Below are 25,564 nucleotides of genomic sequence, written 5' to 3' on the forward strand. Positions count from 1 at the left end.
AGGCAGGGACTGGAGAGAAGACATCCCAGAGGGATCAGCACATGCAAAGGCCTGGAAACTAGTGAGATTCTGGAATAAGCACAAGGCAAGATTGCACGGGGCACGTAATGGGAAGGCAACGTGGGAGCAGATGACAGAGGGCACAGAAGGCGAGGTAAGGAGTCTAGGCTTTATTCTGAGAACACTGGGGATCACATAAGGTTATGCAGACTATGACAATGGACATTAACTGTCCCTTCCCATAAAGAGGTAGAATCGGTTGCTTTACCCCAGCCCCCAGGTACCTCTGGGCTCAGCCACAGAACTTGCTTTGATGAGCAGGACTTCAGCAAAGGTGACCCAAGTAGAGCTTTGTAAAATGCTCACATATCGGGGCTCGCCCTCCTGCTGTTCTTGGAACCCCAGAAGCCACCATGGAAACAAACCCAAGGAGTCACATGCGGAAGAAGTGAGGTGTCCCAGAAGAGCCCAGCCCAAGCTGCTGAGAGCCTGCCAACAGGCTGACATAGGAGACCATCCTGAATCGTAGAACCACGGCCGCCAACTGCCAGCAGACCCGTGAGAGAGCCCAGGTCAGCGGGCCAACCCAGACCAAGACAACCACCCAGTGGACCAAGACAATCATAAGCTAAATAAAATGGTGTTGGCTTTAAGCCCCTATGTGTTGGGGTAGTTTGTCAGGCAGCGACGGTTAACAGACACAAGGGTTCCAACAGGGACGCACCGACCAGAAGTTGTTTCATGAAGGTTAAGTGTAGCCACAATGTGGAGGACAGGTTAGAAGTGGTAAAACAGGAAGGTGGAGACCCTCCAGGAGGCTGACATCAGAGTCTGACTGAGAAGATGGTCCCATCAAGGCAATGGGGATAAACAGAACGAGACTCGTCCCACGGTCTCCCAGGGAGACATGATGATGTCAGGAGAGCATTCTTTGAGGCTACTCCCTACAGACACAGATACAGACATACACACCCAACGTCCTTGGCTACCTTGGGGGTCCCACACCCAGAGAGAGGCCCCACATCCAACCTCCTGATGGTGTTTTCTCTCTGCCTACCTCTGCCTCCATCATCCCACCTCCTCACCCCTCTACTTACTCTTCCAAGCCAGACCCTTATCCACCCCAAGACAGGATCACATACATAATGGAGGCAACAGAGTGGAAGCTGCAAAGAGCACTGTACAAGGAGTCCAGAATCTCACCTCTACTCCATTCTCAGCTGTGTCTCCTACCGGCTGTCTGACCTGAAGCAAGCTTTTGCTCCTCTTTGAGCCTTGGTTTCCCCAAATGCCTTCTGCTTAGACTCTAGGTTTGTGACCTGGTACTCTGGATTCCCAGGATTATGAGGCCTCCTCAGGCCTCACTCCCACCTTATTCCATCCGTGCTTGAATTCTTAGGAGAGGCAGAAGACGTGCCACTTACCCACTCTTCCCCACTGACCAAAACATCCTCCTTCCTCCAAGGCCCATCCCAGCATCCAGCCCCTCAGAGTCATTGTTCAAGGCCTTCTGGGAACATGAGCTCACTGTACACACCCAGTACAACTGAATCTGGGCAGCAGACTGGTTTATCCATTGGAGGAATGGAATCCTGAAGGTGAGGGACCCAGGATGGGGGGGAGGGGCAGCATGGTTGGGGAGACAGAGCTCAGGACTTTCTAGGGACAGGACTTTTAAGTGTGGTGTTAACTCTGCCATTCCATTGAATTTATGACCATAGACAAGCCCACTTAACTTCCAGAACTGCTTCCTGCATAAAGTGGGCATCATAGCATACGTGGAAATACCCAGCTCCATGCCTGGCACCCAAAAGTTACTTAGCAAATATGTGTTTCTTTCCCCCACCACTGCCACCTCTGAGCCTCAGTTCTTCTACAATAAAATAAGGATGTCAATCTCCTTGCCTCAAAATTATTTTATGAGTCCAGATAAAATAACCCTGCAAAGTTCTTGGCATATAATACGCAATCATTAAGGCACACTTCATTCTTTTAAGGTGAACTTCAAGAAAATCCCAAAGAAACTAGGATGCATTGCTTTCGTATGGCAATATCAAGTGTACCTGGTACGTATACTTGTGAGCAATGTTTAATTTGAATCTAATTAAGCATCTAGAACTAAGTTTCTGTTTCCAGGATAAACCAGGGGAGGAAGAACAAGTTAAATGACACCAGACGGAAACAATCAGGTAGATTTGGCATCTAGAATCTTCTATAAGAAAAACTGGCCTCCATTCTTCAAAAAGTTAATGTGATAAAAAAAAAAAAAGCTAAGAGATTATTGTAAATTTTGAAAGACCAAATGTAAAACATACTTTGATTGGATTCTAGTTCAAAAAAATTTTTTTAAATAGCTATATAGAGCATTTTAGGACAACGGGGAAACATGAATATGAACGAGAAATTGCCTGATGTTCTGAAATTACTGTTAATTTTCTCATGAGCAATAATGGCACTGTGGATATGAAGAAGAATATCCTTATTCTTAGGTAAAGCATGAAGTGTATTTAAGGATGAGGTGTTATGTCTACAGAACATTGTCCAATAGCATATCAAAAAGAGAGATATAGCAAATATGGCAAAACATTAACAGATGCTAAATCAGGAGCATATATGATAATAATTAGACTATTCTTTAAACTTGTCTGTAAGTTTGGAAACTTCCAAAATAAAATGTTGGAGATAGGGGAAGAAAATCAGACAGTGGATCCAGAGCTGGGCAAGCAAACTCAGCCAGCAGCAGAGGCCCTCCTGGCACTGTGTGGCCAGGCCATCAGAGGACAATGTCTGAGTCACTGTTGGAAATGATCCTTCCGGCTCTGGCTCAAGCTGGGAAGGGCAGGAGGGCAAGGGGTTGGGGGACCAGCTGCAGCCCTACATCCTCCACCACCACCCATTTTGGAAAGGTCAGCTTTCCAGCATCAAGGAGGGCCCTGTCCCTGGGGAGGCCGGAGCAAGGAGCATTCTGTGAAGTTCAATGCTCCCTGGCTGGGAGGTGACCATGGTCACCAGCCCCTTGGGACAAACATGCTTTTGTTTTCGTCACTTTGAGCTTTTGGTCCCTGGTGCAAGAACTGCTATTGGTTCCCATTTCCAAATGCTCCTGTAGCAACTTCTCCCCCACCTCCTTATTTCTGCTGGATGATGGGGGAGCCGCTCTCTGGGCCATGAAGTATTTGAGGGATTCAGAGGGATGTTTGAGGATCACAGGGGTTCCTGGACTGCATGGGCTGGACCAGGAAGAACAAAGCTAACAACTTGGGGATGCTCAACTCGGGGGCCTCCAGAAGACAAGACTGAAGAGTGGTTTAGGCCCCTAGCAAGAGGCCTCCAGAAGACAAGACTGAAGAGTGGTTTAGGCCCCTAGCGAGAGGGCAGATGGGGCCTAGATAAGCTCTGAGGAGGGCAGGGATCGTCATGGGCTTTCACCCACCCAAGAGGCTGCTGGAGGCTCCCATACAGCCTGGATCCCTGAGGCTAATATTAGCCATATCTCAGAATCCAGGGGAGGGAGCTGTGGGACCCACTGAGTCTGCGGTAGGGTCTAGCACCCTCATCAACCTGAGTGCAGACACAATAAAGAGATGAGACCAGTGCAGCTGTGAGCACATGGCAGATGAATATTTATTGAGCCCTTCGCAAGTGCCAAGCACTGTGCTAAGCATGGGTTCCATGCATTAACCCTTTCAGTTCTACTAGAAGTCCTGCTTGTGCTCTTTAACTATAATCAGAGGATATGGACCATCCTTCTCCTTTGGCTGGGTATGGACAAATAAACATCAGGGAAATACTAAGTAAAACAGAAATGGTGTCTAGCTTATGAAGCACAGTGAACCAGGACTTGACCCAAATGGATGGTCACTTCTGTTCCTCTGAAAATAGCACCAGCTCCAACCTCACCCATGGACAAATGGGCCATCAAAAATTCAAGTACAGGCCATAGGGGAAGTTTTCCAGAGTGGGTCTGATTGGATGTGTTTCCCTAAAAAGGGGATTCTGGGGTCAAATGGCTTAGAAACACCACAGACCATTTCCCTCTCTTGGAGAGTCACAAGGCACCTTAGCACCTTGTAGGCTCTAGAAAGTCCTAGAGTAAAGAAGCCTCCCAATCCCGTTCAACTCAATGCTTCCCAAAACTATTCGCCCTCCAAATCCTTTTCCTTATATAACACTTTTTAAAGCTCCAGCCATAATGTATTGGAACACCTTCAGAGAGTCCTGCTATGGAGTCATCATTGTAGCCTGTGGGGCAAATCTAGCGTGGAGCACCCTACACACTGAAAGTCCTCCCAACACATGGGACAGACTAAAACTCAGTCAGATGGAGACATGAACTCACCCCAGTCCCTGGGAAGGGCAGATAAAGGGAAAAGAGCCCTTCTGAGCTAGATCCTGAGTTGGGGATAAGGGAGAGGAAGAAGGGTGGTCCAGGGAAATTAGTCAGTCCTGAGACCATTCTCCCCTTTTTAAATCATAACCCATCTGGAACAATAAAAATGATTGTATAAGCCAGAGACTAATAAGGAAAATCAGGAGGGGTACCTGGGCGACTCAATAGGTTGAGTATCCACTCTTGATTTTGGCTCAGGTCACGATCTCAGGGTCATGTGGTGGGATGAGCATTGGGCTCCACACTCACTGGGGAGTCTACATGTTCCTCTCCCTTTGTTCCTCCCCCTTCTCTCTCTCTCTCTCTCTCTCTCTCTCTCTCTTTCTCTCTCACTTTTACTATCTCTCTCCCAAATAGATAAATTAAGTCTTTTTTTAAAAAAGAATTTATAGGAATTTAATGCCAAGAATTGGTTTACATGGATGATAGAAAAGCTGAAACACAACCAGGTGGCAGGGAGGTGATGAGAGGTTAACAGGAAGCCACCGTCACCTCTAGATTGGAAAGACAAAGAAGGAGGAGTGGTGTCTCTGGAGCTCAGAGGTCAGGGCCACCAGCAGAACTGGAACCACAAAATGTGGAGGAGTTGGAGCCGTGGAAGAGAAGTGACCTCTGCCAGAGAAGCCACCGAAGCAGAAAGGGAAGAAGACGGGCATCCTGGATTCTCCACCATCCAGTCTTTTGACAATGCCTCTTACTGGTCCAATCCAGAGGTTCTGGGAAATAAATGCAGCCTGCAGGGGGTCATCTTCCCAGCACACAGAGCCCAGACATCTTGGGATCCCAGGACCCAATCAATATTCCACATGAACTCTTGAGCTTCATTTTTTCATCCCAAAGGCCCCCACAAGGAAGTGGATGTTGGGGATCCTTCAGCCCCAACTTGACTACCCTAGGTGCAGACAGGTCCCTCCTCTGAGCACAGGCCGAAACACCAAAGTGTACCTGCACAAGAGTCGCCACGCCACTTGGAAAGCCTTACCTGCTTGCAATCCAGAGCTCTGAGCTCAGTGAAAGTTGTGGGTTGGGTTTAAAACCCAGCAAGGCCCAGGCAGAGGGCCCCTGAACCACCCTCAATCCCTACCTCTTAGCTCGCGAGCACCAGCCAGGCCATGGCAAACTTTCTTCAGTATGAAATACAGTCCCAAATGTGCACCAAAATCATCCAAACAGCAAAATGCTGAAAAGGGCCAAGGTGGCTGATATAAGTCGGGTTCCCCAGAAAAAGACTCTAGGATGGGGAGTCTATGAGGAATCTAGCACTTATTGGGAGTGAGGAGAGTAGAACTGAGCAGAAGCAGAATTCGAACCAGGACATGGCCTCCCCCAAACCACAACCCATAGAAGTGGGCAGGAGAGCCTGAGTGACCCCACTTAAGCATCCCAATCCAGGACTTCCCCCTCCTCCCACTAATTTGGTGATACCTGGAAATTCATCTTGTTATGTAAGGAAACGAGGTGTCCTGATATTGGGATTTATAAGCCAGTAATATATCGGAAGTATTCTACCCCTAAAGGGGGATGTGAGTTTTACAGCTGCCATCCAGAAACCCTGCTTTTAAACAGTAATTAGCCATCAAAGCCAGCTTATCAAAGATGCTCCTGGTTTGTTAAAATAAAGTCATGTCAGTGGCATCTAGGAAACTGCTGCTCTTTTCCTTTGGAGGTGAGAGGACAGGCACCCTGCCGCCTAGAAACTGGAGCAAGCATTTTGATAGAAATTAGCATAATGAGTGGAGTGGGTCAGAACTTACTGCTCGAGCCCTGATCAGTCAAGAGACTGATCCTGCCACCCTCCCCTCTTCACGTGTAGCAAAAACTGGTCAGGCTTGACCCAGCGCAATGGTTGTATATGAAGACTTCAGACCATGGCCTTAAGAACATGCAATTCTTCCCAAAAGGATGTTTTTCAGGCCAGATGGTATCTGGAAATGACACTGTCCTGTGAAAACCTGAGCAGGTTGTGGTTCTGCAAGCCACACTCTCCCCCCCAGCAGCCCAGTCAGGCCAGCCACAATTCAACCATGAGAAAGGCATTTGTATATAAACTAAACCCCCAGGGAAACAGAGATTGCTCCCCCCCCCACCCCCAGGTAAACAGGCCGCTGGCCACATGGATGAGGAAAATCACCTCATTAGAAATAGTTGGCCTCAGTGCTATTTTTGAAATTTGAACTTTTCGGATCAAGTCCGGGAATTCTCTGCCGTTAGCATTTAAAAGAAGTGACCCTCCTGGTGCCAGGGTGTGAGACTTGATTGTCAGCAACACAGAGAGAGACACCACAGAAGGAAAGGACTGGGCCTAATTCAACCATCTAGTTACTGAGAACCTACCAGTGTGCTGAGCGCTCAGAATGCAACGGTGAGCAGCGACGTGGCCCTTCTCTCCTGGAGCACACAGCTCAGGTAACATAGACTGGAAAACTAACATACCAAACAAGAGTAGAAAGGCAACTGTAGTAAGCGCTCTGGGAAGGCACACCAGGGGCTCAGAACCAGCAACAGCAGCCTGGCCCAGCCTGGGGAGTCAGAGCCCAAGGCAGAGACACTCCACTTAGCTAAGGGGTCTCCCATATATCTTCCTGTTGACATGCATCATATATGTTTCTGTATGTATTCATATAAATACCGCAACGTACACTATGCATAGACGTGGGAGTTAAGCATTTAGTAACCTGTGCGTTGCTCTTATTCCAGAACAGACTGTGCTGGCCTCAATTAATCCTGTGGTTGACTCTATACATGACAACCCCCTTCAGATATTGCTTCCGACATCATCGGTGTCCAGAGTGAGCATAGCAGGTAAGGGCCTTCACCCAGAACAGGACTTTAGCCAAGGAGCATCCTGTCCAGAGACACCATATGTTATACCCGCTTTGGGGAGTGTGTATGAATTTGGACAGGGATGTGCCTACAAGCCTGTAAGGGAGGCATAAGGCATGCAAGGATCTCTGCATGCCTCACTCTGTGAGGGTGTGTGTATGCGTGTGTGTGCGTACACATACGTGTGCATATTTATGTCATGTGGGCTTGTGTGTGTGTGTGTGTGTGTGTGTGTGTGTGTGTGTGTGTGAATGCTCTGTGTTCTGCCAAGGAGGGGGTGGAGGGGAGCACCTCATTTTCCTGGGTCGGCAGTTCCATGGCTCAGTGCCTCTGGGGGTCGGGCGCTCACTGCACGTCCTGGTGTTCCTTACAGCCATTTTGCCTGCAGCAGTCACACAGTTGAAAAATCGGAGTCCGTGAGCTTGCTCAGAGACTCTGCAAAGGCAAACAAGTAGAATTCGTGGCCATTTTGCAATTCCTGCTCATTAGACATGTCTGGGGCCTTGCGAGTGAGCTCTGAGGATAAATAAGTATAAATATTATATTTGCCTCCAGGTTATCTTTAAAAATGTATTTCCCTCTCCCTCTACCTGCCCCCCAGCCCCCACCAACAACTGTCAGTGCCTTCTGAAAACTCATGGGTATCAGAAGGGCTATAGTGAGAGTCTGGGGTCTTCTTAAGTTGTTTTCTTCCCTGGGTTGCCGCCCCCCCCATCGCCCAGTCTATAGGGTGGCCAGAGGCAGCAGGACACCCTATGGGCTTCTTAATGCTCCCCTAGGTGGAGAGGAGGCGCGTGAATGTCCCCTATGTGGTGAAAGTCTGAGCCACCAAGTAGCATCACACACAGAGCTTGTCAGGGATTTCTTCCTCACCAGCAGTGCCTAGCCAACATGGCCAGGGTCAAAAAGGAATTAGGGGCCGAGCCAAGGCCTACATGTGTCAACCCTCAGCTGGCACAATGTCACCCCCTAGAAGGGACTAAGGTCCCCACGTCAGGGCAGAAGAAGTCCAGGCACCTCCAACGTGTGGGTCATTAGATTTTAAGAAAGCAAAATCTACTCCAATAATTCAAGGGAAAGGGGATTTGAAGGAAGCATATGGGGATTCTATGCTCACCCCCTGAGATCTCCTGAATCAGTAGTGTTTTCGTGGGTGGGATTTGGGAAGTGATATTTTTAGAAATCTCTCATGTGATTCTGGTGTTCACCCAGAGTTGAAAGCCACTGGTGTGAAGTGAGAAGAAAACGGAGGGCAGAGCCCCACTCGTCAAGCTTTGGATGGCTGCGAGCATCCGAATCTGCATTGTGGCAGAAAGCCTTCTGTGGTTCCCTCCCTCCTCTCCAGGATTACAGCAAAGTGTCTGCTCTCTGCCTGTGACAGCCTTTCAGTGGTCTAAAGAGACAAGGAGTCCCCAGCATGGATCCTCTCCCAACCGAGCTGCCTTGGCCCTGCCTAATGGGACAGTATTTCCCGTCGTCCCAATGACTCCAGTTCCCCGACAGTGTCCTCCAAGTGAGCCCACATGCCACTGTCACCTAAAATATGAGACACAGTGGGATCTGCTCAGTGTCCAGCCAGAAGAGCAGGTCATGGTCGGCTCCAGCCATTTTAGGAGAGTGTCCTCCCTCCCTCCTGCCTGCCCAGGACTCAGGCGAAGAGATCTTCTTGGACTCTGTATTTGGGAAGGGTTTGTGACACTGTTACAACAGGAAAAAATGTCCCCTCCTCCTTGCATAGCAATAACAGCTGCCATTGGGTTAATACTCCCTGTGCACCAGGTATTCAGCTGATTGCTTTACATGCATGATCTTATTTAATCTTTACTATAACAAAGGTAGCATTGTTAGCATTTTGCAGATGAGGAAACTGAGGCCCAGAGTGGTTGGATAACTATCCTAGGGTTACCCTGCTGGCAAGAAGTAAAAATGGGCTTTGAATCCAGATCTTTCCCTCGACCACAATTCTATACAGCCCATAGAATCCTCCTAAAGCAACAATCAGTTGCCTATGGGGACCCCTCTAAGTGGCACTGTGGGGATAGGAATTTCAGACCTCCAGTTGGAGACTAGGCTTCTCTGGAATCCTGGGAAGAGACAAAGCATCTCCACGTATAGGAACAGGACTGATCTACACCTAGTGCCTAAACCCAAGGTCATGTCATTTGACCGTTTGAACATCGCTGGGATCCCTAGGGTGTGACCAGAGACCATGGCCACACCAAGTCTAAAAACAGAATTTGAGTAGTAAGATGAGAAGAAGGTCAACAGGGAAAGAAATCACCTGATCCAACCCCCCCTTATTACACACGGGGAAACCTAAACTTAGAAAGGAGGCTCTTCAGGTCCACCAAGCCACTTAGAGGAACAGTGGTGATGGGTTTCATTTCATACACCAGCTCTTACCAGGTGGCTGGCTTTGAGCATTGTGCCAAGAATTCTGAAGCCACATCTAGGTTCAGTGGGAACGGGTGTTCTAGTTAACTGTCAGTGACCTCCACAGTTTCAGGAAGAAGTTGTGGCAGCAAGCATGTCAGGTAACATCAGCCCTGCATGAAAGCCGTGATTAAGTCTCAGGTCTCCTGATTGCAAGGGCAACACCCATCAGGCACAAGCATACTAGTCCATTAGGAAATAGTCTAGAAAACTGTGAAACAAGGTGTCTCAGAATGTCTCAGTGGTTGTCTTAGTGGCTGGCAAAACTGGAAACGTTCTCAAGTTAGCTTAAGTGCAGGAGAATTGGTTGTCAGGATATAACAGGAGATCTCATAGACTCTCCAGGACAGGAAACAGTGCATCCAGCCCACCAGAGCCCCAGAGGTAGAACCATAACCTCAGGGACAGAGGCCATTCTCTTTGCTTCTTAAAAATACATATGGCAGAAACTATTGGCTGCCCTATCCAATAGCTAAGCCCCCACCTTCTTCCTTGCCAGCAGAACACAGACTTTGTCCCCAAAATTAGGTTGTATTGAGTCCTGCCCAAGGAATGTATCACGACTCATCTAAAACAGTCTTTTTTAAATTTATTTTTATTATTGAGGTATAGGTGGCATACAATATTATCTTAGTTTCAGGTGTACAGCAGAATGGTTCAACAATCCTATACATTTCTCAACGCTCACTGTGACAAGTGTGGTCACCATCTGTCACCATACAACGTTATCACAATATTATTGACTCTATTTCCTACGCTGTATTTTTCATCTTGGTTACTTATTTTGTTTATTTTTACTTTTTACTTTTTAAATGAATTGTCATTGATATATAATATTCAATTCGTTTCAGGTATACAACACAGTGATTCGGCAATTATATACATTGTAAAATGCTCGCCACCCTAAATATATTACATTATGAACTAAATTCTGTAAGCTGTACTTTTTAATCCCTGTGATTTATTTTATGGCTAGAAGTTTGTACCTCTTAATTCCCCTTACCCATTCACCTGCTCCCCAACCCTTTGGCAAACACCAGTGTGTTCTCTATGTTTATGAGTCTTTTTCTGTTTTTCATGTTGTTTAACCAGTCTGAATAATCATATTCCCCTTTGCCAGTGGTTGGTTTATTCCAGTTCTGGGAATGATAAGGAAGGAAAAGTCCGCAGGTAGCTCAATGAAAAAAAAAAAAAAAAACCCACAAGGATAAGCTAATCCTTTCCTTCTTAACTTAGATGGAGCCACGTGAGATTGTTGCCATGTGATTGGTCTAGATTGGTCAGGTGTTTACCCCTGATCCAATCATCAGTGAGCACACGTGGGTTAGCTGCCATAGCCACCTCGCCAACACTAGAAGAGACGTTAATTGCTGCTCAGCATCAATGGCTGGCCAATATGTGCATCATCTTGGACATCCAGCTCAGGTGAGTTTTGAAATAAGACCAGTCCTAAAAAAAAAAACACTCCTAGCCAAGATTAGAACATCTTGAGATACCAAGATACCCCCAATGAGAATCACCTAGCCAAGTCTAGTCAACCCACAAAACCATGATAGATAATAATAAACTGTTTTAAGGCACTAAGTTTTGGGCTGTCTTGTTACATTAAGTAACTAAGACATTATTAATATAATTATAATATAATTATTATTCTCTCTTTCTATGTACTTCTCTTTAACTCCAACTTGCATGTGAAAGGAGTGTATCCAAGAGCAAATGGACAAGCTGGGACATCCATCTTTAGCCCCAACTCCACATGGCTTTTTGGTTCTAGTGCCCAAGTAGTGCCATCTTACTAATTCTAGTCTCTGTGTCTGTGTCTTGGTTCCAAATGCCTAGGAGAAAGAATCTGATTGGTCATATTAAGTTAGGTGTTCACCCCTGATAAAAACTATTTCTAATGAAGAATAACGGTCACATGCTGCATAATACTGTTGGGAGTGGGGTGCAGAACTCCCTAAGAAAGGTTGTGGGTACGGAGGAAATAATTGGCATCTCTTGCAAGGTATCTCTCAGCTCACTTCTATGTTGCTTTTTCCCTCAAGCTCCACATGGTGCTAAGATAACTGCAGCAGCTCCAGCCACTACATCCTCTTGAATTCAAGTGCAGTGAAAGAGAACCAGACTCTGATAGCTCCTCCAAAAGTCCTAAGCCAGTCTGCAATCAAGGACAAGACATGATCTGATTGGATAGGCCTGGATCATAGACTCCACCTGTGGAATCTTAAACTGTTTCCAAAAGAAAGGTAAATGGATATTGATGTGTGTGTGTGTGTTTGGGGCTTCAAGGGGATAAATAATAACTCTATACTCACCAAATACCAGATTTGAATATTCCAGGAACCTCAAGAGGATGAGGGGACTGTTCTCAGCAATGGGTGGTGTGTGCTGGTCCCTGGAAGGCATAGCCCCTTTGTAAGCAAGAGCTGGTCACCTCTTTCACCTCTTGGTCTTAGGCAGTTTCCACCAGTCTCAGTCTTGTCTTCTCCAGACTCTAAACTCTGGCTGCTTCTACCCTACTTCATGGATCTCTGTCATACCACAGCATGATTGCCAGACCAATGTCCTGCTCCTACAAGGGGCAGCCACCAGCTGTACTGCCCAGATGCCTCTTCAGTACAAATTACAGCGACAATAATAACTTCTCTAGAAATCCACACCATCCTGTCAGAGTCATTGGGATAGGTAGGAGGGTGGGGGAGGGCAAGCCTCTACTTCCCCAATACCTACATTATCCTGGGTACTTCTAGCTGTTTCTCTTCCCCTCAAGGTCCCCCCTTTCTATTTGACATTCCCATTGAGAACTTGTTGTAACTCCCCCCCCCCCACCAATGAGATCAGTTGGAAGACCTGACTTCATAAGACTGACAATTATGCTGCATGAAATAAACAGACATCCTCAGCCCCAGGATGGCTCTGGCTGGTGTGGGGAGTAGCCAGCCTAGAGGGAGTGAGGAGAAATAGGCATCGGAAACCCAAAATCCTATATTGGCTTCAAAACCATTCATCAGAAGCTGATACTTCCTTCATTGTTGGCCCAGGGCCAGGAGAGTGAGTGGCTCATTTTTGTTGCATTACAGCTTGAGTCCACATGCAAACCAGAGGGCTGTGTCTATAAATAAGATATTATAGTTAAATCAATATTGATTATTAGGAGTTAGTGTTATATTTAAGGCCATAAAACTGAATAAATATTATGGTAAAAGTGTCCATAATCTCATGGGCAAAACCATTGAGACATAGGCCTTGGACTGATGGAACCATGACCCCATTCCCCGATTCCCTAAAAGGGGCTGTCAAGCAGATGGCTATCTTTAATGGGGGCAAGGGAAAGTCAAAATATGGGCCAATGTGACATCCTCCAATCCATTTTTCAGCCACATTCTTAACTTTGTTCAGACCTTGCTACGTGTTACTCAGTATTTGCTCAGCCAATTCTCATGACTGGTAGTAAAAGGGTAGCTTGTTCACAATAATTGACAATTGTACTTAACAACTTTATTTTTCTAAGAAAGGCATTTTTCTGATTTAAATAGTATTTCTTGTTAATTACAGGAGCCATAGAAAAGGCGAGATAAGCAAAAAGAAGATATTAAAATCCACCCAGAATCTTACTATCCTTTGATAATCACTGTTAGCATTTTGGTATATATCTTTCCAGTCATTTTTCTCTGCATGTGTGTGTGTGTGTGTGTGTGTGTGTGTCTACATTTTTTAATAGGGTAGGAATACATAGGCTATTTTGCAATGGGGGCAGATTATATTCTATTGTGTGTACTGAAATTTATTTACTCAGTTCCTTATTACCGTATATTTAGATTGTTTCCAATGCTAATTAAGTTACTTTTCAGTTTTGTTCATTTGTTTACAAGTTGAACTAAAAAGTCCTAACTTGAGAAAATAAGCCTTTATTTTTCCTGTTGACTAAGAGGAATGAAGCCTGAGGCAAGAACAAAGTGCTGTGTTCCGCAGAACACAGGAAGTCACTATGCTCCTGCTTGTAGCTTGGAGCAGAGGTAGAAGCACTCAGTAACTGGCACCAGTGGACACTGACATCCGTAAGGCTTCCCCATCAGTCTCTGCCACACATCTCCTCTCCTACGGAACCTGGAGTCCTCTGGAGGCCCTGCAATGTCCCATCAGAGAACTGCTCAGCCTGAAGAATTTGGGGCTGTCTTCCTTCCAGTGAGCATGGGTTGGAGATAATCATTACTGCATACAGTCATGACAGGAAGGAAATGCCTGTGTCCCCTGCCCACTGCTCTTCACCAGCTAAATTATGCACATAAAGACCATCATACCCTTCATCTGTATGAGGGACTTGGGAGGGGGGGAGACATTACCTAAAGTCTGCCAGTAGTCACTGTCTCTCAGGACACTCACTCTTGAGTGCCACAAGGATCACAGGGCACTTTGGGGGTGAATTTCAACAGTGTCAGGAAAAAAAAAAAAAAACAAACATGTCACCAGCAGCCCTTCCCTTTCCCATCTGCTCTTGCTGAGAACCAGTTTCTCAGCTCCTGGCTTCCAGAATCCCAGGCTTCCAGAATCCCAGGCTTCCAGAGCTAACTCACTTCCTACCTTCCTCTGGCCTGGTCTCCCAGCTCCCTCTTGGTTAGTTTTACTGAATTAATTCTGTTGCTTGCACACAAGAATCCTAACTGAAAGCTACTTCATCCCCACTCACTCATCCTTCCAGGGTCAGGTCAAATGTTATCTCCTCCCTGAAGCTTTCTCAGGTACCCTAAACATAATTGATAGTATCTTTCTGCTTCATTGTCACACTCACAGCTTATACCTCTTACGGCCTGGTACGGTAGGTAAGTTTTAACATGACACAGAGCCAGAGTCGTGTCTTACACCATAATCATGGCTGCTCGTTGAATGAATAAACAAACATGCATATCTGTGAGACTAGGAATAACATATTTTGTGTTCAACCATCAACTGATTAACCAATGTTAACAGAGACACTGGTTATTGTTCAGTATTTAGTTCAAATGAAAAGTCACAGTGTTTCCATCTTCTGCAGCTGTGAACAGTGAAGTAGTCCTGGTCAGTAGGGAAAACATGGATGTTGAATTGTAGGTATTTCCTAGTGCATTCAGCCTTAGTTGGTGTACCTGGCTATTATTAGATCCAAGCATGCCTTGGGTCCCTCTGTGCTTCTATATCAAGCATCATGAACTGGCCACCCGCAGGCCAAATGCCTCCCAAAAGCCTTCATAAGCTGCCTGCAGATTTGTTTGGTCCACACTGGTATTTTTTTAATTTAGTAGTTGCCAACATTTAAAAATCAGATTACACAAAAAAAAATTCCAGATTTCGGACTTCTCTTGAAAACTTAGAGGATCTGGCAACACAAGTTTCCGGCCTTACATGTCAACCAACTGCAGGAACTAAGCCCAGCTACCCACCCCAAACTGTGACTCAAGCCTTTTATGGAACATAAACTCTCTGCAGTCCCCACAAAGCCGACTTTGTTCATCACCTTCTTGGCCCCTGAAGACATTACTACTCTTGGTCTCTGTTCACTGTGGTTGGTCATTACAGGTGGAAAGATGGCTGGATAGGGGTATTACAGAAGGGCAGTGTCCTGCTGTTGAGTAGAAGTTTCAAGAGTATCATTCAAGAGTATCATAGTCAGTCATAGGAAAAGTAGATTTTCTCCTTTCCATCTCTACCTTCCCCCCTGGGGGACTCATCTGCTTCTGTGAAGCTAAAACCAAGAGGCACCTGGGTGGCTCAGTCAGTTAAGCATCTGACTTTTTATTTTGGCTCAGGTCATGATCTCAGAGTCATGAAATTGACCCCCCATTTTGAGCTCTGCACTCAGCATGGAGTCTGCTTAAGATTCTCTCTCTCTCCATCTCCCTCTCCCCCACTGTGCTCTCTCTCTCTCTCTCTCTCTTTCAAATAAATAAAATCTTTAAAAAATAAAACCAAGCTCTTCTCTTCTCTGTTAGCCTCCAGAGACACAAGTCTGTCCTTCCCAATAGGCCAGGGAGGGAATTCGGACACCCAGAGTCTCCAAAGTCCAAATAGAACCAGTTGAGGACAGGCCTTCCCATTCTGCCACATTGTGATGTAACCCACAGCCCTGTGGGCACCACTGGACTCCTCAGCCTTCAAGGCCACATAAGGAACACCTCCCACAACTTGCCTAGATAAGACAGGGCAATAGGGGTGAGGGCTGATGGCTCTCCAGCCTGATTGCTCTCAACAAAAGGGCCGTTGAGGGGATGGTGGAAAGATGGAAATAAGCCTAGCTGGGTCCAACCCCTCCTCTTGGCTCAGTCATGATCAGGGTTCACTCAGCTCAGAACTAGGCCAGGCTGCCTCCACACAAAACAAGTTTGATCCTTAGCCCCTCTCTGAGCTAGCATTGTCAGAGCCAGGAAGGGGAGGTGTAGATAGTCAGAACTCTGGCCTGGCCTGACCCTGAGTACAATAGGAGGAGGACCTAGGATGCAACTCCATGCCACTCAAAATCTAACAGAGCAGACAGAGCAGAAGCAGTAAAGGATCCTGAGAAGGAGTGTCTGGAGAGGTAGGAGAAAAGCTGGGAGAGTGTTGCTCGGAAGAAACAGGTCAAGGAGAAGGTAGTTGTCAACAGTTTCAAAGGCAAGAGAGATCTTTAAGATATGGAGTGGAAATACTACCCTTGTAATCTGAGGATCATTGGGAGCCTCCTTAGAGTAGTGGTGGGCTCTGGATCACACCAGACTAGAATGGGTTGAGGAGTGAATAAAAGGGAAATATGCAGAGACAATGATGGAGCAGCAATCCTCTCATCAATCTGGCTTCACAAAGAAGGTCAAAGATACAGTAGTAGCCAGGGAAGACAAAGGGTCACAGAATGACTTTTAATTGGAGGGCACCTGGGTAGCTCAGTAGGTTGAGCATCCAACTCTTGGTCTCAGCTCAGATCTCAAGGTCATGAGCTCAAGCCCCATGTTGGGCTCCATGCTTGGGTATGGAGCCTACTTAAAAAAAAAGACTTTTAATTGGAAGACTGGCATATATGTGGCTCAATCTTTGATCGTATGTGACTCTATAACGTGGTTTAAGTTCTTTTCCAAATTCCACGTACCAAGTTCCTCCATCAACATGAGAAAGTAAAAGGAGCAAATGACTGTGAGAAAGAAGTACTGAGTGATGTTGTGGATAATATAACCACCAATCTCTTAGACGGGTAGAGGGTGTGTGCTGCAGGGCTCTGCTCTAATGGTCTTTGAATTTCCATCCCTGACTCAGATAAACAGAAGCTGAGCCTAACAATGTAATAATAATAAAAAGACACTGCAACAGTTATCTGGATTCTACTTCCAGTTTTATCACCAATTATGTGATCCCTCTTCAGGCCTCAATTTCCCCATTGTCCCATTAAGGACATTGACCTAGATCTTTTCTGAGAACCCACCATCTTTGACACTCATTCTGAAGCCAGTCTGCCTGGATTTAAACCCCAGCTCTGCTATGTTCTATTTGTGTGACTTGGGTGAATTACTTAATTTTTCTGTGCCTTACTTGCTCATTATTAAAACAGAGCTAATAATTGTTCTACCTCCTGGGGTTGTTGTGAAGATGAAATGAAGATTAATATATATAACATCTTTAGGAGAGTGCCCAGGACCTAGAAGAGCACCATACAGGCATTGACTAATGTTATCATTATGGTAGCCACTTGGCCCAAGAGAGACCCCCAATGAGTGAATGAAACATTCTGGTCTCATTAAAAAGGGCAGGAGGATTTGCAATGATATGGATGGAGCTAGAGAGTATAATGTTAAGTGAAATAAGTGAGTCAGAGAAAGACAAATACTGTATGATCTCATTCATAGGTGGAATTTAAGAAACAAAACAAATGAGCAAAGGAAAAGAGAGAAAGAGAGAGAGAGAAACCAACGAACAGACTCTTAACTATAGAAAGCAAACTGATGATTACCAGAGGGAAGTGGGGGGGATGGGTGAAACAGGTGATAGAGATTAAGGAGTGCACTTGTTGTGATGAGCACAGGATGATGAAAATAAAAACTCTCAAAAGGGAGGGAGGTGCAGGAAAAAGGAGAATCTAGAACAGAGGTGGACAAATTTTTTTGTAAAGGACCAGATGGTAAATATTTCAGGTTCTGTGGGGTATCTGGTCTCTATTGCTTTACAACTCAACTCTACTATGTGGTAGAAAACGGCCACAGACATGTTAACGAATAGATGTGACTGCTTTCCAATAAAACTTTATCTACAAAAATAGGCAGTGGGCCCAATTTGCAGACCCCTATTCTCAAACAAGGGACCCTGGGGAAAGGGATGGCGAGTTTTCCTCTCTGGTGGGTAAAACTAAGAAATTTCATGCCTCCAGACCCAGACCAGAGGTCTGACCACTCCTGGCTACAAACTCACCAAGAAAGTAAAGCTTCCAACTCACAGAACAAGCAAATAATAAACGAGTTTTGAAAATAATTAAAATTGAAAATTGATTGTCTGGGCCAGAACAGATTTATGCAAAGGGCCACTGCTCCATGGGGAGTGGAAGGAGGGTTTCTAAGCTCTGTGTTGAACAAGCTAAGCATTTTTTCAGATTATTCCCAGCATAATATGCCAAAGGGAATAGGCTCCATTTATTATTTCCTTAAAAAAATCAATGGGCTGAAACATTCCCTCTAGACCTATAATATTTATTTCAATGTTCTGTCAATAAATATAACAAGGTTAGCTTTCTATCAGTTTAGTTGGAAGAATCATTTGAGGGAAGTTCTATTTGTTAAGCTCGATTACAGAAAGCAATCAATAGGGGAAAATTCCCTGGTCACTATAGCAAGAAATATAGAGCTCAGAGGAGCCATCCCAGAAAGGAGATTGATGCCACTGCCCCATAATCCCTCCCTCCTTCCGCCAGAAGTAGGAGATGTGGGTGCAACATTGAGTTATGGAGTGTCAGGCTGAAGCAGTCCCCATTTGGCACTGATAAAAAAAAAAAACAAAAAACAAAAAACAAAAAAAACAAAACTGAGGCCCAGAGAGAAAAAAGGAATTACTCAGAGTCACTGAGTAACACAATCTGATCTAAAATCCAGATATTCTGATCTCAGATTTCTCCCAGGTCTTGAGTTGTTCAGTTGGCTCGGGTTGAACAGTGGAATACAGAGACCCAAGGGGAAAGAATGTTTTTCTCTTTCATTTGAATTCAGCTTCATTGAATAGAGCTTTCCAAAACACGGTAAAGGTAGGAGGTCTGAGAAGAGTATTGAAAGGACAGAGGAGGGGCGCCCAGGCGGCACAGTTGATTAAATGTCCAATTCTTGGTTTCAGCTTAGCTCATGATCTCAGGGTCATGGGACCGAGCCCCAAGTGGGGCTCTTCACTCAGTGTGGAGTCTGCTTAAAGCTCTCTCTCCTTCTCCCTCTGCTCCTCTCCCCCAATGCTCATGCTAGCTCTTGCTCTCTCTCAAATTAATTAATTAATTAAGAAAAGGAAAGGACAGAGGAGAAATATGTATACCTTCTGTGATTTGGGGATTCCTGGAGATGTGGAGATTTAAGGGAAATATTTCACCATTTTACCCTCACTCTCCAATGCGAATGCACATGCATACACACACACACACACACACACACACAGGCACACACATATGCATCCCAGGTTGGGTTGGGGAGTGTGTCCTCTCTCCTAGAACTTGAGTCTCATCTTTAGGCATTGATTCAGGAATGGGCTGGATGAACTCACCTAACTATACCTAAACCTTGCATGAAATGAGTCATGGGGGACATGGGATTTGGGAAGGGAAGACTTGACAAGGTGGCTCATCTGCACCATATTCTTTGCTAGGTGAAGTCATTTCACCTCTCCAAGATTCTCTGATATGTAAAATGGGAATAACAATGATGATATCTTACTCATAAGACAGAAGGAGTACAAGGAATATATGATATTGCTGGGCAGATTAAAATAATTATGAGTATGCTTCATTGTTTATTATTAATAGCATACACTGAATGCTTTCTGCGTGCCACGCATTGAGCTGATACATGTTTTATCACATTGAGTTTTCACAACAACCTACAAAGAGGATGACATGAATATCTCCATGTTACAAGTATGGGAAATAAGGCTTGGAAGCTAAGTGACTTTCCCAAGGTCAACCTTGGGAACGGTGGTGATATGAACCCAAGGTAACTAACTCCAAAGCCTGTCCTGTAACCACTATAATCAGGATTATAATAGGTCCTGATCCAGAGGAGCAAGTTGCCTTCTTCAGCCTTCCCCCAGGCCTCAGTCGCCACCTCATTCAGAAAAGCTGGGCCCTGGGTACATGTGGGTCTTCATCTCCCACCTCTAGGTCTCCATATCCTTGAACATCCAATAAGTCTTCAGTAATTCAGTTACTTTGTGGACATTACCCAAAACCACACCCCTTCAGTTGGAGACCTTGCATTATAGCTAACTAGTCTCTCACCTAGAGACTAAATTATCTCAAATAGAGAGTAACAATGACAGTCCTGATTATTGCTGAGGTTGGGTGTTGCTGGAGGAATTTGGGGAGAAGAATTTAATGTTGTTGAACATATATTTATTGAGTTCCTGACATGCCAGGCATTATCTTAGACAACAGAAATACAAATATATCCAACAAACTAACATTACTATTTTGGTGTTCCTCCCCATATCTAAAACTAAAATCTATATCCCACCAAATAGTCACCGGAGCCAGAAACCTGGGAAATCATCAGACTGTGCCCCACCTCTTACCTGGTCCAGCATACATTTCCTGCCCCATTTCCTGACAAATACAGTCGCATTACTTTGCTAACTTGAATCTCTCAGCTGACTGATGGCAAGAAATCTGGTCTTTTGAGGAGTTATCTTCCACTCTACTTCCTTGCACCTCCCCTACCAAGTGTTTCTGGGGATCTTAAGGGCTGCCACCATCTTCCCACAAATCCGTCCTGTCTCCTCCTTATTGCAGTGATAATCAGCTAAATACCACACAGCCTTGGGACTCAAGAGTTTTGTAGAGCCACTCAAACAGAACTAGAACTCTGAGCCTTTGCTCTACTAAAGAGAACAGTCTCACTGTGTTAGGTTGAGCTAGAAAGGTCCCACCACAGAGTTCTTGAGCATCACGTCGCTAATATTCAATGATAAATGTCTTTGACTCACATATACAGCCCTTTCCTCCCAGAGGATAACTGCCAACAAGAGATCTCAGCAGGGCTTATCCTGGAGCCACTGACCAATTGTGGAAAGAACAAGGAGTGCACAGAGACTAACAAAGTGCACGCACTAAGACTAACAAAGTGATATGAACCAGATAAGAGAACACTTACTGTCCTATTGATTCTTTTCCCTAAATATCTCAAGTCCATCTACCATTTCTCCATTTCTACCGCCACTATCATGAGTTCAAACCACCACCATCTCTTTAAGACTCTTATAATTGCCTCCTAACTAGATTCTCCAGTCCACTCTGGCCCCTCCGATCCATTCTCCATGCAGCCACTAGAGTCATCTTTGTAAAATGCAAATCTAATCATGTCCTATCCTTGCTTAAAACCCTTCAGTGGGTTTCATTGCACTTAGGACAAAATTTAAAATCCTACTGTCTCCACAAAAGCAGATCCTGAGACATAGACTTGGGTGCAGGAGATAGTCTCAAGGAGCACAAGTAAAGTAGCAAATGGGAACAATTCATAGGAAGTAGAAGTTTTAGACTTATTCCCTGTTGTCCCCATTATGTGGCAGCAACCCTAGCTCCTTTCCTCATATGCTGGTCTATCACAGCATGAAAAATCCAAAATAACTAGCTAGAAATCTTTGTTCCCAGTTCAGTGAAATCTTTGTCATTTTCCCTGGTGGAAGTAATTCACCTCTAGAGACCAGGACCTCTAGTCCCACAGAGCCTCAAGATCCTAGGACAGGAAGCACAGGTTTCCCCAAGTTGGTCCCTGGTGAAAGGGCCCAATCCCATTTTCACCCCTATGATTTTCATCCATATATTCTATTACAACACAACTCCTCTTAATAGCCTTTGGTGTAATGTATATGCTGCATCCTAGAAAACAATCCCAAATTTACAGGGTACCACTTCTCAAGCTGCCACCCTACTGAGTTTTTAAGAGGCCATTACATCTTTCTATCAGGCTGACAGCTTCCTAGTGATATAATATATAATAGGACCAATGAATCCGAACGTTATGTGTCCATTGTCATACCACCTTTGTTGAAAGTGTGTTCCTTGATCTGAGATGGTGTGGAATCCCATATCATAAGTCAAACATATCCAAACTTTGGATAGCAATGTTGGAATAGATAGTTCAGGCAGAGAAGACAAACCCATGTCTAGAACATCATTCTCAGTAAGGACAAATTGCTGCCCCTTGTAGGGGCACTTGTCACCCAGTAGGCAGTCATTCTCCACAAGGATCAGTATTATCCTGAGAGTTCAGTGTTGGTCTCTGCTGCTGAGGGGTCATACTATAACAGCCACATTAGCTAAATCAGCCTTGGTGAGAGAGAGCCCAGGCTATTGGGCTTATGCCCAGGCTCCATCCCCACCACAGTGCTACTTTTGACGTGGGCCCATAGGGTATGTGTGGAATGGCTTGAGACAGACACTGACACTCAATGAATAAGTCTTCTTGTCCCCCAGTTGTTTTATGACTTTTCTACACTGGATACTATCTGATGAGCAATAATGTGAGATACGAAAATCTGAAAAAAATTTTAAAGATTTTATTTATTTATTCATGTGAGACACAGAGCAAGAGGCAGAGACATAGGCAGAGGGAGGAGCAGACTCCCCACAGGGAGCCTGACATGGGACTCGATCCCAGGGCCCTGAGATCATGACCTGAGCCAAAGGCAGATGCCCAACTCCTGAGCCACCCAGGTGCCCCAAAAAACTGAAAATCTTGTGTCCATTTCAACAGAGCCATCCACACCTCTTGTTTCCAGACTTCTAATCTCTTAATATACAATCTTGCTTCCTCTAGGCCTTTGACCAATTAGCCAAGCAATTCATCCTTGCACAATCAGCTATGTGTATGGTCACCTGAGACCACATGACCTTCCATAAAAAGTTGACAACCAATATACATTACCTGAAGCCTCTTTCCTCTAGGACCACCAACATATTGAGCTGACTCACCTGTGAACCAACCCAGGGTTTTTCCCTTCTCCATCAGCTGGTGATGGGAATACTCGCACAAGATGATAGACACAAGCTGAAAGTAGAGTGTTGGTTTAACAGACGTGGATGACATGGGAGCCTAAGCCACCTGACCTGTACTTACTTGTGCCCTCTTGACCTATTCAGATCTGACTCAAATGAGCCATTTCTACATACAATGGGTTGCTGATGCATTTACCCTACTTTATGACTCAGACCTGATAATACCTAGCTCATGATGGGGAGCTCTGGCCATATAGTTACTTGATAGTCCATGATCAGGTGCTCTGTCTCTGCTAGGACCCAGTAACACCCCAGGAGTTGAAGTAGTTTTCTGCAACAGAAGGCATAGCCTTGCTCCATAACTTTAACCCAGTGTTCCTCCTAATAGGGCTTTCCAGAATCCACCATAGATATCTCTAACACTATTGCAGTTACCAGGTCAAATGGCCCAAGCAGTAGGGTGGTTTACTCTACAGCCCTAACTTGTTGAACCTTTTTTTGATCTAGGACCCATTCAAAACTGGCAACCTGCTGAGCCCCTGAACAAATGGATTAGAATGCTATTTCCAAGTGTCACATACACTGCCTCAAAACTCCAGGGTCCCACCAAGCACTGTGCCTCTTTCTTAGTGATAGGAGATTCAAGGAGCAACACCTCTAAAAGATTTACCAATGTGTTAGTCCTTTTAGGATTTATCTCCTACCACCTGACATGCTTGCCTCTTACTAGAGCATCCTGAGTGCTTGGCACTTTCTATTCATTCTGTTTGATGAGAATAATGCCACCAACATAGTGGATCAGAATGGTGGTTTGGACTATCAAGACAATCAAGGTGCCCTTAGATTATATTATGACAGAAAGCAAGAAAAGGAACATAGCCCTGGGGCAAGACAGTGAATATATATTGTTGTCCTTCCCATGTGAATACAAACTGCTTCTAATCCTTCTTCCTGATGTGAATTGAAAAGATCAAATGCTGCATATTAAATGCTGGAGGCTATGTTGATCTGTTCTAGTAAAGATACCATATTTAGCATAGCAGCTGCAACTGGGGGTCCCACTTGTTTTGGTAGTCCACTGTCACCATCTATGACCAATCTGGATTTTTCAGAGGCCATACCAGTGAATTGAGTGGGACTGTAATGGGAAAAATCAACCCTGAATCTTTTAAGTCTTTGTTAGTGGCCCTAATTTCTACAATGCCATCTAAGATATGGAATTGCTTCAGATTTAACATCTTGGCCAAGAAGTGAGAGCATTTTTAAAGGGCTCCACTTGGGCTTCTTACCATAATGTTCAGGGAACCAATGTAAAGGTTTTGGCAACTACTAAGTATATCTGTTCTAATTATACACTCGGAAACCAGAAAATGAACAGAGTCTATGTGGGTTTAAGAATCTAAGCTAGGACTCTCAATATGCCCTACCTCAAAAATGGGAGCCATTTGGGCTCCCAGCTCAGATCCTGAAACCAAAGGCCCTCAAAAGAACTTCATGTTCTTCCTTTCCCCAAAATGTTACTCTAAAGAATAGTTATACATCCCTTTGGAGGAAGATTGGGGAAATGTTTACTGTATATACTTGAAGTGATATTGCAGTGTCCTTCCTCAGGAGGACTTGGCCTCTTCTCCCATCAATAGAATTAGTCTGAAAAGTGACTCTGATCTAAAAAATGGGTAAAGAAAAAAATAAATAAAAATTTAAAAAAATTAAAAATGGGTAAAGATTCATTATTTTCTATTGCAGAAGCTGCCATAAGCTTTTTACTCATCTGTTCTTGATCTTTTTTTGGTTACAAAGCCAAGCAATACCCTTGTTGGCTGCCCATATAGCTAGCCTCTAGGAACATTATCTATCAGCTATCAGCAAGATCCCTTTGGGTCAAAGGGCTGCCACTCCAGCCTTTGCTGGCTGATTGTGATATTGATCCTTTCCTCTGTCAGTTACATACTGGCACCTGACCTCTGCAATTTCAAAATTCTATCCTCCTCATTGTAATCAGGGATCCCAGTTCCGTGGTAGCACCTCTTACCATCAACCCTCACCTTGAGAAGATAGCCACTGCTGAGCTCCTCAGCCAAGCTGTATGCTCTTAACTAACACATTCCTTATTGCTTTAGTGAAGGAAGTATCCTCTGACCCCTTTCAGAGAACTCAGTCAGTTGGCCTCAGTCTCATACCACATCTCTCAACCCTCTGACCATTCCCTCAATACTCTACCAGGACATTAGAGCATCTCCACCTAACTTACTCCGGGCAACCATTATGTCCAAGCTTCACAAAGCCATTCTGTCAGTATATTAGCACTGGCTCTAATGTCCTTGTGAGACATTAAGTTCCAATTCCCAGGAAAACATTCCTATATTAATAAACACTCCTTGATCCAGATATATTCCCACCCTCCCCCATCCTGTTTCAAAACCTTCAGGATCCACCTCTATGTGTATTCCCCTGGTACATACTGGTACATAGTGACAGTTTATACAGCTCTTCTGCTAAATAAGCTGTTTCATTCTGGCTCAGAATCTGTACTCCCCTGCTCAGGCTACACTGAGAACTGACCTCAGTTAGTTTTTCTTCTTCCATGGCGACCTTGGGAGTCACATGTTAAAGATGGGGGAGCCACAAGATGGAAGGAGCCTGGGCCCCTAAGTGCCACTTGGTAGAAAGTCACCAGTGATCAAGAACACCTATTTTGGAAGCAAGAAATAATCTTTTATTCTGTTAAGATACTGAGGTGTTAAGGT

The 25,564-nt window shown here is 44.9% G+C and overlaps 1 long non-coding RNA gene across 2 annotated transcripts; it reads right to left on the minus strand.

The window, feature by feature from the left end:
- Positions 1–6,546: 6,546 nt before the first annotated feature.
- LOC118350765 (uncharacterized) lies at positions 6,547–22,939 on the minus strand. Of its 2 annotated transcripts, none has more exons than XR_004805204.2 (3): positions 22,794–22,939; positions 7,505–7,648; positions 6,547–6,814 (listed from the first exon to the last, which is right to left on the minus strand). It is a non-coding gene; the product is annotated as an uncharacterized LOC118350765 (long non-coding RNA). The 2 variants fall into 2 exon arrangements; XR_004805203.2 differs by lacking the exon at positions 22,794–22,939 and adding an exon at positions 11,962–12,483.
- Positions 22,940–25,564: the final 2,625 nt, after the last annotated feature.

The sequence above is a fragment of the Canis lupus genome, chromosome 15 (assembly GCF_003254725.2).
Source record: "Canis lupus dingo isolate Sandy chromosome 15, ASM325472v2, whole genome shotgun sequence".
In the NCBI taxonomy this organism is placed as follows: domain Eukaryota; kingdom Metazoa; phylum Chordata; class Mammalia; order Carnivora; family Canidae; genus Canis; species Canis lupus.